Genomic DNA, 15,729 nt, shown 5'->3' with positions numbered 1-15,729 from the left:
ATTGAACCCTTTTGTTTGAGACTTATCAATTGGCTAAAAAAAGTGTTGCTTTTTGTATCTTCATAATGTGCTATCAATTCTTCCGTAAAAATTGCCCAAGTGATAAATTGTTTACGAGAGCAAAGCCATTGATACCATACAAACTGATTTGGTTCCAAATATACAGTTGCCATACGTACCTTTTGTGTGTTTTGCACATTATTGAGATCGAAGAATTGCTCCATCTGTAATATCCATGTGGCGGGATCCTTGCCATCAAACTTCCTCATATCGATTTTTGGAATATGGTGATTCTTCGATCCAACATTAGCGTCTATGGAATCATGATTAACATTTCTTTTGTTCTCATCATGAGTTTCCTTTACTACCTTTTCACCATTAGTGACCCTTTCTTGTAGCAACTTCTTCAATTCTTCCATGTCTGTCTTCAAATCTATCTTCAAATCATCCATCTTAGCTTCCATGCCCTTTATCTTAGATTCCACGCCATTTATCTTAGATTCCATGCCACTTATCTTAGCTTCTGTTAGCTTTTGTGAGCGTGACATTTGTTGCACTTGTTCTTGTAATTTTGATATATCATGTAGCATTTCTTCCTCTTCTTCATGAGTCATGCTAGAGCTTTCAGGTTCCTTACTAGGTGTTTGCATTTTCTTTCCTCGGGGCATCAGTTACCGATAATAATGCTTTACTATGCCCTTTGAATTTTGTTAAACCAAGCTTACACAAAAATTTAAAAAAAACTACACACCTTTTTTCACTTTATAGAAGCCTGATATTGAATCTGATGTATCTCTGTAATTTCGGATCATCCAGTTCTAAAATTACTACCTGTAGTAGCCTTCTACGTCCTCTTTCCAATGCCACAAGTCTGAGCCAAATTGGATTCTCCAAGGAAGAGTTATGTGAAATCTCCCACAGTGACTTGCTTTTAGACTGGTTCAGTAGAGCGAACTTGTACGACGTGCCACGAGTCACTGTTTCAACCTTTGAATCTAAAACACACATACAAGAAACTAAAGTCCGTCCTCTTTCTGTACCTTCTTACGAAATTTCAATCCGATCCCCAGAGAGAAAGTTATGATGATTTTCCCCAGGTCACCTGTTTTGAATGTAATTCAGGAGTCTGCAAAAAGACCAACTTCCTCAGATCATATCTCCGCAAATAGTGCGTGAAAAGCTCTGAAATTCGGACCCAAGGTTCAGCGTGATTTCTTCTCAAATGGGTTTTTTTTGCGACTTCTGAAACATCACAGAAAAAAAGTTATAGCAAAAATTCCACGATGACCTGTTTGGAGCAGCGAAACCCTAGAATCCAAAGCTCTGATACCAAATGTTATGAAACCAGCTCAAGAAAAGATAGAAAAGATAGATCAACGCCTTAGAATTCAGCCTCTTCGAGGGGGCAACCTCCTTTACATTACATAAATGAACAATTCTTGGATGATACAAATGACAAAACCTCCTTTCTATATATAGGAGTCTAAGGAGTCACAATATAATCCAGCCGACCTAACAATAATAATATAAAGCCACAAAAATAACAATAGAGGGATTCTATGGGGCACAGAAATAACAATATGGGGGTAATAGGGGCACAAAAATATAAATAAGGGGTATAACTACAATAGTAATGGGGTAATCACTAGTATTATAGGGACCCAACAGACTGGTTCCTGAAAAAGAAATAGGAAATAGGGGCCAAACTAGACTACTTATTGGTAGTAAGTTGGAATTGCAGAGGTTATCCATGGAGAAGAGGTCTGGGTTTGGGGCCCATAGCAGAGGGGAAGGATATTATCATTCTTGTAGAAACACATGAACACGATGGATGAAATGTTCCAGATTTCGAAGGTTACGAGAGGAATTCAGTTTGGAACAAAAGGAATGAGACAGGCAAAGGACACAGAGGGGTCACAGTGCTAATAAATGAAAAATGGTGTGGAATTGTAAAAGTAGAAAAAGAGGATCTGAATAAACAATACATTTGGCTGCAAATAATAGAAAATGATGTTACTTTCAGGTTGGTGACTTGTTACTTTGCCCCAAAAAACTCAAAGATCTATAAAAGAAGAAATTTAGACAACGAAGACCCATATGCCTCATTGAAGAGAGATATATCTTTCTTCAACCCTCTTGGGGAAATATTATTAATAGGTGACTTTAATGCAAGGACAACTAACAACTCATCCCTCCAGTTGAGCAAATAAGAAAGAGGAGAAAACAATCCCTCTGGTTGGAAGAAGGGGGTGGTCAACCTTGGGAAAGGGATTCACAAGATGAAAATGGGGGTGTCACGCACTTTGGGGCAGAATTACTAGGGCGTTGTAGTTTGTTTGTCATGGTTATTTGCAATGGAATGAGAAGGTGGGCAGCTTAAGAAGGTATCACATGCAAAACTTACAATGGTAAAAGTGTGGTAGATTATGTAATATGTTCTAAAAGTTTCATCTCTAGATTGTTGAAGTTCAATATTGGGGATTGTCCTATTGAAATGGAATCGGATCATGGCCCTCCATTTGTGAAGTTGAATTTTGTCCATAATAGTTCACACAATAGGAAAAACCTTGGAATACAAAAGAAAGCTCTTTACAAAGGAAAATTCCTCATAAATCAGGAAAATGGGGAAAGAATCAGTGTTGCTCTTAAGCAGAAATTTCATACTATAGAGCATGGTGTGGCAACTAAGACAACCGACGAGGTGGGTTGTCATGTTGTTAGGGTCCCACCCTAACCCCCTTATTTATGTAATGGGATCGAGTCATAGTCAAGAGTCAATAAAACCCATATTAATAATTGTAAGTGGTTAACCCGCAATTAATGACGGGACCACAGTTAGTTGCAAATGGGCCGTAGTATTAGATAGATGGTATTAATAAAACCCATGGTATTGATCCATGGTATTGCATGTATGAGTCCTATATAAAGGATAGAGACTCCCTGCGAGGAGCATCGTATCTTATTTTTGTATCAAGCTCTGCTCTATTGGAGGTTGCCCCCTCGAAGAGGCCGGTGAACATTGCTTTCTGAATAATAAAAAAATTGCTGTTGTCTCTCACTATTCTACGTTCTGGGTATCTTTCTTCACATATTCTGTATTTGGGTATCTTTTTGCAGGTTAAGAGCATAACAAGTGGTATCAGAGCACTTTCCAGGGCCGATGGGATCTCCATTTCTTAGCAAAATCTTTTTTGGCTAGAGACGTGTTTCGGCATCTTTAAACCACGGGATCTGTCGTTGAGCGCATAAACCTGCGGATTTGGGGAGGCATGCACATAGGAAATACAAGAGGTGGTCACGCTTATTGGACTCCCTTGTAACCCCTGTGGGTACCCCTTCGAGTAGTAGCGCATTAGATAGAACCGCGTACAGACTGTCCTCCAAGTACCTTCTGAGTATATCGAAAGCCCCTTAGCTCCTCCGCAACCTCGCCATAGATAAACCGTTGGCCGTCTTGCTGCTACAGTACACCGAGAACAGCACTCGGAGAGATTACTCGCCTGTACGACAGGGTAGTCGGGTTGTACGGCTAAGGGTACGGTTGATCCTCCTTAGTTAGAGCCCTGAAACATTGGGCCGAGTACTATTGTCAGACCCTTATGTATATTGCAATCTGTAGCACCTGACACTCCTCGAGACCATAGTTCCCTTTTCTATCTTGGGATCACGCATCATCTCTGCCAGATCCGCTCGTGCAAAGGGGTGCAGCAGCAGCAGACATCAGTCCCGCAGTTCCGAGTTAGCAGACCAGCCATTCCGATCTATTAGATCCATCAGATCCGCAACAGTAGTCTGTTCTGCCGCCCAGAGCTATTCGATCCGCCAGTGAGATCTCTCAGATCCACCAGATCTGAGCAGTTGTGTGGGGTTCCTATATCGGGGCATAATTTTTGCAGGACTTTTGGCAACATTGACATTTTGAGGATTTGGCGACTGCAGTATTCATAAGGATTTGGAGATCTACAGGGGCGTTTATTGGTGATCTAGCCCATCAGAATCAGGACGACGAGCTGATCACGGTGATACCATTCAATTCTTACTAATTTTTTTTTTTTGGGCGGTCCCAAATCTCAAGAACATCTGATCGGTGCATGGTAGAAACTAGAGCTCAAGCTATGGCCAATGAGAGGATTGACAAACTTGAACTAACCTTGCAATCCATCCAAAGTCAACTTGACAAACTATCTACCCTAATCTCGAAGGGCAAGGAGAAAGCCCACGAGGAGGCGTATAATGGCAATGGACACAATGAGGGTGAGTCTAGCCACTCTCCTCACGTCTGGGGCACCCACCAACAATCCCGTCAGCGACCTCCTAAGTTGGATATGCATAAATTTTACGGTTCTCACCCAGCAGCATGGATAGCACAAATGGAGCAGTATTTAAATTTGAATAACATCTTAGATAATGAGACTCAGCTTATGGTGGGGAGCATGTACTTGGACAATGAAATGTGGCAATGGTGGGAATGGCATCAACGTTGCAATGGACCTTTTCTGGCTTGGACCAACTTCAAAAAATCTCTTACAGACCGCTTTGACCAGGAATCTTCTTTTTTGGGTCGTCTTACTAAGCTCCAACAGGCTGGCACAGTGGATGAATATATTACAGCCTTTGAAGCCTTAGCCTTCCGCACTAGGGGTCTCTCAGATGTGTTCTACATGGAATGTTTTATCAACGGTCTTAAAGAAGCCATAAAAGCCCAAGTCCTACTGCACCACCCTCCCACATGGACGGAGGCTTGCAAGGTAGCTCATAACGTGGAACGTGCGTTAGCAGCCCAGTACAGTCACCCAAATTTCTCCGCTAAAGGTCGCCTCCCACAGGCTCACAACACGACTCAAACACTTAAGGTCCAAAAGGTGTCACCTGCAGAAATAGCCGAAAGAAGAAAGCAAGGATTATGTTACTACTGTGATGAAAAATACTCCCCAGGTCATAAATGAAAGGAGCCCAAATTTTTTCAAATTGATGCCATTGACTACAGTTCATCGGAGGAAGATCCACCACTTGAGGAACATGAGGCGATAGAAGAGGACAACCAAAAGGACAATGTCCCTGACGAACCAGTGATTTCGCTGCATGCTTTGGCAGGGATTTCTTCACCTCAAACTCTCAAAATCAGAGGTTTTATTAAACATCGCCTAGTAGTAGTCTTGATTGATAGTGGAAGTACACATAATTTCATCCATCACAAAGTCGCGGAAGCAGTGCATTGTTTTGTATGAGCAGTTTCTAACTTCCAAGTCCAAATTGCGGATGGGGGCACAATGAAATGTGAAGGCCGCTGTGAAAATGTCAAACTTCAAATGGGGGATTATCAGTTGAAGACCCACATGTTTGCCATACACATGGGAGGGTGCGACATTGTCCTTGACGCTGAATGGCTCCGCACTCTTGGGCCAATCACAATGGATTTCCAGGAGTTATATATGAGTTTTAACCAGAACAACTCCACACATACCCTCCATGGACTCCAGGCGGGAGCTCCCTCTTTCATCAGCTCGCATAGGATGGAAAAATTGCTAAAAAAGGGCCATCATGGAGTTATAGCTCAATTTAATGCTATCGAGGCAGTCTCAACCAAGTCTCTGCCGATTCATCCTGAGATGCAACAGATTTTAAATAACCATCTGCCGGTCTTTAACAAGCCTCATGAGCTTCCACCCTCGAGAGGGGAACATGATCATAGCATCACCTTGGTTCCAGGGGCCCAACCCCCAAATGTGCGCCCATACAGATATCCGTTCACCCAAAAGAATGAAATAGAAAAAATAATCAAGGAACTTTTGGAAGCAGGTGCCATTCGTCCCAACATTAGTCCTTATTCATCACCGGTGGTCATGGTGCTCAAGAAAGATGGGGAGTGGCGGATGTTTCCAGACTTTAGGGCCCTCAATAAGTTGACAGTCAAAGATAAATTTCCATCCCGGTGGTTGATGATTTGCTGGATGAACTCAATGGGGCTCAATTCTTCACTAAGCTAGATCTGCACTTAGGCTACCACAAAATTTGCATGAAGGAAGTCGACATTACAAAGACTGCTTTCCGAAATCATGAAGGCCATTATGAGTTCTTGGTCATGCCATTCGGTCTTTGTAATGCCCCATCTACTTTTCAGAACCTTATGAACCACCTTCTCAAACCATATCTCAGGAAATTTGTCCTTGTCTTCTTCGATGACATCCTCATCTATAGTTGCACTTGGGCCGCACATCTTCAGCATGTAGATCTACTCTTGCAACTGCTCCACAAGCATAAATTATTTGTTAAGATGTCCAAGTGTTCATTTGGCATGGAAGAAGTTGAGTATTTGGGCCACATTGTGGGGCGTGGAGGTGTCAAGGTGGACCCCAAAAAGATCCAGGCAATGCAGGATTGGCCTCAACCTAGGACCTTGAAGAGCCTGAGAGGATTTTTGGGTCTCAAAAGCTATTATCACAAATTTTTCCGCAATTATGGTCGCATAGCGAAGCCCCGCACTCAAATCCTGAAGAAAAATTCATTCTTCTGGAATGAGGACGCACAATAGGCCTTTACAGCTCTCAAAAATTCCATGTGTTCCACTCCAGTATTAGCACTACCTGATTTCACCAAATCTTTTGTCATTGAATGTGATGCTTCGGGTACGGGTATTAGGGCGGTCTTAATGCAGGAAGGACGACCTTTTGCCTTCACAAGACAACAACTAAGTGGGAAGAATCTGGGCCAATCTACCTACGAGAAGGAAATGTTGGCCATCTTACATGCAGTAGAGACCTGGTGACCTTACTTATTGGGGCGACGTTTCTAAATTCGCACAGAGCATCGAAGTCTTAAATATATTTTGGAGCAACACCTATCCTCCCCACAACAAAATAAATGGCTTGCCAAAATGCTGGGATATGATTATGAGATCATTTAAAAGAAAGGGCAATACAATAGTGTAGCAGATGCATTATCTCGCCAATTTGAGGAGGAAAGTACTCTACTAGAAATTTCCCTCCCCATTCCAGAATGGATTAAAGAGGCTCGCAGGGAATGGTTTTCACATCCTGGGCTCTCCCAACTCATTTTTCAATTGCAGGCGGATCCAAATTCCACCAAGGGCTACTCGTGGCAGGATGAGATTCTTCGCTACAGGGACAGAGTCGTAATATCACCAACATCCACCCTCAAAAGTCGCATTTTGGCAGAATTGCACTCATCCCCCATTGCAGGACATTCAAGCTTTCAAAAGACGTATGCTCGCACCAAAAGATCATTTTTTGGACAGGCATGAAAAAGGACATCCTTACTTTCGTAGCAGAATGTGATGTCTATCAACGCCACAAAGGGGAGACCATCAACACACCAGACACATTACAGCCGTTGCCCATCCCGACATCAATATGGACGGAGGTTTCTATGGATTTCATTACAGGTCCTCCAAAGTCAGGAAATAAGTCAGTCATCATGGTGGTTGTGGACAAACTTTCGAAGTATGCTCATTTCTGCGCTTTACCCCACCCGTTTACACCGACTTTGGTCGCTCAATCTTTCATGGATCAGATCTTCAAATTGCATGGCATGCCCACTTCTATTGTGTTCGATCGCGACCCGATCTTCACCAGTAATTTTTGGCAAGAACTCTTCAGGCTACAAGGCACTCAACTAAAACTCAGTACTTCCTATCATCCACAAACGGATGGTCAAACTGAAGCCATCAACAAATGTCTGGAAACCTACCTTAGGTGTTTCACTTCAGAAAAGCAACATCTTTGGGTACAGTGGTTACCTCTGGCTGAATGGTGGTATAACACCAACTATCATGCCACCACCAAAATGACTCCCTATGAAGCAGTATATGGTCAACTCCCTCCTTCCCCTACTTCTTATATCAAGGGGTGCTCAAAGGTACAAGCAGTGGATCAACTCCTACAACACCGCGCAACCATGCTCGCCCATCTTAGAGAGAATCTTCATCAAGCTCAAAACCGCATGAAGCAACAGGTAGACCAGCATTGCTCAGAGCGCCAATTTCAAGAAGGGGATCAGGTCTTTTTGAGGTTGCAACCATATAAGCAAACATCACTCAAAGACAAGGGTTGTCAGAAACTATCTCCAAAATTCTACGGACCATATCAAGTACTTCAGCGCATTGGAGAAGTGGCTTACAAGTTGGCTTTGCCACCTACTGCAAAAATCCATCCAGTTTTCCATGTCTCACGCCTCAAGAAAGTGATTGGGAACAATTGCAGAATTCAAACTAGTCTACCTGAATGGGACGAAGAAAGGTCAATCTGGCTCCAACCTAAACAGGTCCTAGACACACGAGACAGGCACCTGCGGGGCCGCATGATTAGGGAAGTCCTCGTCAAGTGGAAAGACACCTCTCCGGAAGATGCAACTTGGGAACCAGCCACTATTCTTCAGCAGTTTCCGCAGCTGCAGCCTTGAGGACAAGGCTAGTCTTAAGGGGGAGGGCATGTTAGGGTCCCACCCTAACCCCCTTATTTATGTAATGGGATCAAGTCATAGTCAAGAGTCAATAAAGCCCATATTAATAATTGTAAGTGGTTAACCCACAATTAATGACGGGACCACATTTAGTTGCAAATGGGTCGTAGTATTAGATAGATGGTATTAATAAAACCCATGGTATTGATCCATGGTATTGCATGTATGAATCATATATAAAGGATAGAGACTCCCTGCGAGGAGCATTGTATCTTATTTTTGTATCGAGCTCTGCTCTATTGGAGGTTGCCCCCTCGAAGAGGCCAGTGAACATTGCTTTCTGAATAATAAAATATTTGCTGTTGTCTCTCACTATTCTATGTTCTGGGTATCTTTCTTCGCATATTATGTATTTGGGTATCTTTTTGCAGGTTAAGAGCATAACACATGTTCATTGCAGTTTGTTGATCCCAACAATTCACAAGTCCTTAAGTGCATGCAAAAGGTCCCACCCTAAGAAGGGAGTTGCAAGTACTTTTCCAATAGATCCATGGTATAATGAAGAATGCAAGGCAACTAGGAGATCTCTAAAAGAGAGAAAGTGGAGCAAAGAAAACAAGAAAAAATATGAAAAATTAATACAATAAAAAATAAGAAGAATATGTAAATGGGAGAAGAAAGGAGTTAGTCTCTCTTGGAAAGCACAACCCCAAGGGATTTTGGAAAGAGTTACAACAAGGGAGAAAGCAGATTGAAAACAATATTAGAGGTGGCCAATAACTGGAATATGTGAGGCTCCTCTATGATGAGGTGTACGAGAAAGATAACCCCCCAACAATGAACGCTTTAGTGGAACTATTCACAGAGGATGATATCAAGCAAGGAATAAAGAATTTAGCAAGCGGTAAAGAATAAGACATAGACAAGCTTAAAGTTGAATTCCTAAAATGGGGAGTTGAGCTCCTTGCTCCTCACTTAAAAGGAATTTTCAATGGGATCATCCAGGACGACTTTTCGGGAGAGTGGACTACTAGTGTGGTCATTCCTCTCTTTAAGAGTGGAGATATCATTAACCCTTCTAACTACCTTACCATTATAGTTAACCATTAGAGAACTTTTGAGGTCTAAAATGAGCCTCCTAAGAAAAATGTATAACCAAAATAGACTTTATTAGAACCAATAGGATTCAAGATGATGATGTCAACCATCGGGGATGATTCACCATTTTTGGGGTAAAAAAGTAAAAAGACTAAAAAATAATAAAATAATAAAACTATTTTTTCAACTTGTATTTTCAACTTATCTCTTAGATTTTACTCAAATTTCGAGCAGGAGTACTTGTTGGATGCAAAATTTAATTCTTCATCCAAAGAGTACCCATGTTGCATACTTTTGATGAACCCTACTACACGAAAAATGAGAAATACATGAAAACAATGAAAAAAATGACCGCAATCACATTTTTCATGTATTTCTTATTTTTCATGTAGCAAGGTCCATCAAAAGCATGCGACATGGGTACTCCTTGGATGAGGAATCAAATTATGCATCCAACGAGTGTTCTCGCTCGAAATTTGAGTAAACCCATAGGGAGATAAGTTGAAAATACGAGTTGAAAAATTAGTTTTTTTTTCCCTCTAAAATTTGATGATGTAATCTAATATTATTTTATTCTTTCCACTCTTAATTTATAATTTCCTTAGGAGAGCCATTTTAGGCCTCAAAATTCCCCTTATGCCCCACTCTTAATTTATAATTTCCTTAGGAGGCCCATTTTAGACCTCAAAATTCCCCTAATTCCCCTCATGGGCAAGTTTTTTAGGAGAATGATAGAGTGAAGAATCAACGGTTGAGCAGCAAGTAGGGAAAAAGGGACAAAGGAAAAACATGCTTTAGACCTACACACTCTACCATTGACCACTGTGTCACCCTTAGACATTTGATAAAGAAAATTTGGGACAAACAAGGTGAGAAAACATATTGTTGTTTTATGGACTTCAAGAAATTCTTTGACAAAGTGCCTAGCGACAAACTATGGAACATAATGGAAGAGTTCGGTATTCTAGGTGACTATAGAGCAACAGTTCATAAACTCTATGAGAAGGTTAGGGATAAAATCAAAACAAGTGAAGGAATGTCCGAATGTTTTGGTAGTGATATTGGGGTTAAACAAGGATGTCCTCTATCCCCCACCTTATTCAGTTTATATATTGATAAGCTCGAAGCTTGGTTAAGAAAAGCATATGGAGAAGGGGTTCATCCAACAAGATATGTGGTAAAGTTACTTCTATACGCAAATGATCTTATTCTAATCTAAAAAACAACACATGGATTAAGGGAACACTAAAGGGCCTTAGAACACTTCTATCGGGAGGTGGGGATGCAAGTGAATATTAACAAGACCAAAATCATGATTTTCTCTTTAAGTAGAAAAGACAAACCAAACACTTCTCTTTTCAAAGGTAGTCCTCTCGAGATAGTGAAGGAATAGAAATATATTGGGATTGACTTCCACCATAAGCTCAATTGGGAGACTTGGAGGGCAAAAGGAATTCAGGGAGGATGGAGAGCCTCACACTTACTCCAAAATAGGTGCAAAAAATTTGAACTTTGGGATTGGAAAACCAAGAAAAGATTTTTTGGTTTGTTGGTTACGCTGATTGTTCTCCACTTTGGATTTTACGGGACTGTGGATTTTATGTATTTATGACCTCCACTTTGTCTTAGCATTACAAATTTTGGACATTACATAAAGTAAATGGCAAATAAGTATTTTGATAACTACCAAACCTAGATTCATCTTATTTTTGGATCTACAAAGCTCTGAGAGGGATCAAATCTTCACTTTTAACTTTAAAAGAGGTTTGCATCTCAGGAGATCTTGGTAGATCAGTGAAGATGAATCTAAGCCGGTTTAATTTCCCCTTTTAAATATGCTTATAGACATGCAATTACAACATCTCTTCCATTTAATCATAACTAGCAATTGCAACAGATGTTGCAAAGGAAACACTAGCGTAAGAAGCGTAAAAAAGAGTAGCATTATTGTTGTACATTTTTCTGAATTTCATTATAAATGCCAATCAATCAAGATATAGTTACACCCAATATGGAAATTACGATTCCATCATCTAATTTTACATTTATACACTTCTTCCACAGTTGTTTTGCCTTAGCATGGAACTTGAATTTAGCTAATATGATTTCATCCTTAAGATCATTAAGCTCAACATTAGAATGCACCATTTAAAAATTATTTTTTGATTTCCCTTAAGATCAAAAACCCTCTTCCACTTACCACAAGTGAAAATAATATATAATTTTAATATCTAAAAATTAATAAAAAAATCATATTATAATTTAAAATATTCTATAGTTTTCAATTTAATTCAAAAGTAAATACAAATTCAATTCACATATATAATTCAAAATAAACTATAAAATATAAATGAATTCTCAAATATAATATAATATAGATATGTTATATGAAGAAATTAGAATTTATTATTTTATAATATTTATGAATTAGAATAGTATTTATATTTATAGTTAATTGTACAAGTGAAGGATGGAAATTGATATGTGTTTTATTGAAACTATCATTTTATGATATTTATAAATTGTAATATTGTTTGTATTCATAGTGAAATATAAAATATAAAAGTGAATTAATTATCTATATATTTATGATCAAATATATAAGTGAATGTTGAAAATTGATATATTTTTAATTTAGTTTAATAAAAATTGTAAATTGAATTGATATGAGTGGTTCATATGACATAATATTAGGTTTTGTAAATGGGGTAGGAAGTTGAGTTGGTTTGATTGTGGAAAAAATCAATAATTAGTCTAGGAGGTGGGTGAAGGAGTGAAGGAAGATTTAATTGAATAGTTCATATGGGTGCTTTCCTTATGATACATTCACATTGAAAAAAAAATACTAAAAAATAACTAAATTATAACTTTATTTCAAATAATAATTATTATTAGTAATATAAAATAAATTAATATATAAATTTAAAAACACACACACACACACACATATATATATACATTAAAAAATAAAAAAACCATGTAACAAGATTTTTAACTTTACCATGGAGATTCCTAACTTAGAAATAGGCTTTGTTACAATATCATGGTTTACTAATACCACATTATTAAAAAACCATAACTCATATTTGTATGACACATATTCATATGGATTTTTTTTAATTAATCAATTTAATTGAAAAATAGAAAGGGCATGATTTTTTTGACATAAATCTCCACCTTTACTATTTGTAACTACTACTGAGAATATTCTAGAGTATTTTTTGGAGATTAAATTCCTACCATCAATCTACTAATTATTGATAATTAAATTAAAATTCTAAAATCATTATTCTAAAATATATATACATGTCCATATAATTTTATAATATTTACAATCTACCTAGAGTATTTTTTGGAGGTTAAATTCCTACCATCAATCTACTAATTATTGATAATTAAATTAAAATTCTAAAATCCTTATTCTAAAATAAATATACATGTCGATATAATTTTATAATATTTACAATCTACTATTGTTCAATAGTCCAGAACAACCCGATAACTATGAAACATAGAAAACAGATAGGGAGAGCGGAGCGCGAACAACTAGGGTTACAGATTGCTTCAGGGGTTTGTCTCCATGGAAGGGCATAGAGGAGGGAGCTCCACTCCCTCCTACAAGGAGGTTGTGGCCAATAAGGGCAAGAAACCTTCAAAAAATGGCAGAGGTACGGTTGAGGAAGGAAGAAGAAATATGGAAGAGGAAATACAAGGAACCAAAATGAAGGAGAATAAGAGCACAAAAGACAAGGAGGAAGATGACAAAAAATAGGAAACAAAATACAAAAGACAAAAGGGACCTTGCAAACCCAAAGATGAAATCACACCTAGAGTGGTTTTAAATGATCCTGCGCTGCAGTCACACAGGGATCACATGCGGACTTATGTAATCATATGCAAATTCATGGGATTATGGCCCACTGAAAAAGCTTTAAAAACATGGATCAAATACCACTAAAAGCCTAAAGGGAGCATTGATCTACATCTAGGATCCAAGGGATTCTTCACTGTGGTGTTCACTAACATTGAAGATAAAGACAGAGTGTTTGAAGGCGGGCCCTACTTCTATGCAACAGCAGGTCTCTACATGTGGCCATGGATGATGAACTTCGTCCTGGAGTGGGAGACTTTTACGTTGGTCCTGGTCTAGGTAAGACTCCATTCACTACCTCTTGATTATTGGCAAATTGAATCGCTAGCTGCCATAGACAATAAATTAGGTCGGTTTGTCAAAGCTTCTGAAGCCACAAGAAGGGGAAAATACACCTCCTTTACAAGGATATGTATGGAGATGGATCTATCCGGAGCTCTTCTGGATGAGATAATCTTGGAAGTTTTTGATTAAGAATGGGTGCAGAGCTATTTTCCCGCAGGGCTTCCCCTACAGTATCGTCACCGTAGTAGAGTTTAACCACCAAGTTCGGGACTATGAACATATTCCGTCTAGATGTCGTAGATGCCATGAACATGGGCACCTACTCAGAGACTGCCCTCTCAGTAAAGCTGAGAACAAAAGCAAAACTAATGCAATGAAAGACATTGACAGCTTTAACAAAGTAGTACATAGAGGCAAAGGCAGCAAAAGAGGGCCAAAGCAACACCAAAATGAAGGACAACAGGTTAGTCAAAACCAGTTCCAAGTTCTCGAAGAGGATGAAGAAATAACATTAGAAGATCAAGCAATGAACGGATGTCCCGAGGAAAAGGAGAAATAAGAAAACCGTGAACATACACAGGAAAACAACAAACAAAAAGGGATCATGATGAGTGATACAGAACCGCAGATGGATCAGGAAATGACCCAGAGTGAGATGGAACTAGAAGACCACGAGCTATAGGAGATTCTTGACAGAGAAAACCTAGATTTAGAAGGGTTCTTGATTCAGGGAACCACTGGCGTGGTAGAATCATTACCTCTAGAAGAGTTCAATAGAATACAACAGATGTTTTTATGGAAAACTTAGGATAAGGGTTTGGAGGGGGGAAATAACATTGACAGGCAGAGTAATGAAGGTGTGAAAATGTTAAAAACGACTCCGAGATTAGCACCAAGAAATCCAGGAAAGAAAAGGGGCAGGAAAAAACAAAATGAGCTATTGATGGAGTGTGGAAAGCTTATGATAGACTCAAGTAAGATGAAAGATCTAGTCAGTTACTCCTTTACAAATATTTAACTATGAAGTTCACATCTTAGAACACTAGAGGTCTAGGCAGTAAAAGAAAACAGAGAATGCTTAGTAATAGAATGAAATAGGCAGCTCCAAATATAATTTTCATCCAGGAAACGAAATGCTCCATTCAAAAGTTAAGGCAAATTCATAGAAAATGGCTCAGTAGATTTGAGTTTCTAGAAGTTAAAGCAGAGAATACAACAGGTGGTATTCTCACTCTCTGAAATCCCCAAAAAAATGGCATAATTGATGCAGAGGCATCGAGGAATTATTTATCAGTTGTAATTCAGCCTGTAGGAGATAGGGATACATATCTAGTCACAAATGTTTATAGCCCTCAAAGGATAGATGACAAAATCAGGTTTATGGAGTCCCTTGTGGATCTCAGGGTCAGACATGTAGGGATACCTTGGATCATGGGAGGGGACTTCAATATGATCAAATCACTCTCATAGAAAAAAGGGGGTACAAGAGCTCTAAGTAAAGACTCTTTAGCCTTTCAAATAATATGAAGCTTGTTGACATTGAGACAAATAATGGCCTTTTTACATGGAACAATAAAAGAGGAGGAGATTCCCAGGTAGCCTCCAAGTTAGATAGATTCATTATCTCTGAGGATATTATGCTTATAGACAAGGAAATAATAGCGAGAGTTCTTCCTTTTGGAGGCTCAGATCACTGGCCAATTCAAATGGAGATCCAGGGCATAGGCACCCCCAGGAACAGACCTTTCAGATTTGAGAATATTTGGCTTTCACACCTAGAATTCATCATCAATATTGAGAAATGGTGGGTAGAGGATTTTCACGTTCAGGGATCAAGAATGTTCCTTCTACACAAAAGATTAAAGCACATCAAGCTGAGGCTGAAAGATTGGAATAAGAATGAATTTGGCAATATTTTTGCTGGAAAGAAATCTGTTGAAAATAAAATTCAGGAACTCAACCAAACTATGATCAAGGAAGGCTTTGATAAAAACAAAAATGATCAAGTTGAGAAGCATCATCAAGAATGGGAAAATTTCTGTAAACAAGAGGAAATA

Source organism: Pinus tabuliformis, chromosome X (genome assembly GCF_031772625.1).
Source record: "Pinus tabuliformis cultivar Carrire ecotype Pingquan chromosome X, CPIR1, whole genome shotgun sequence".
NCBI classification, from domain to species: Eukaryota; Viridiplantae; Streptophyta; class Pinopsida; order Pinales; family Pinaceae; genus Pinus; species Pinus tabuliformis.
The sequence above is the reverse complement of the archived record's forward strand: the minus strand, read 5'-3'. Positions refer to the sequence as shown.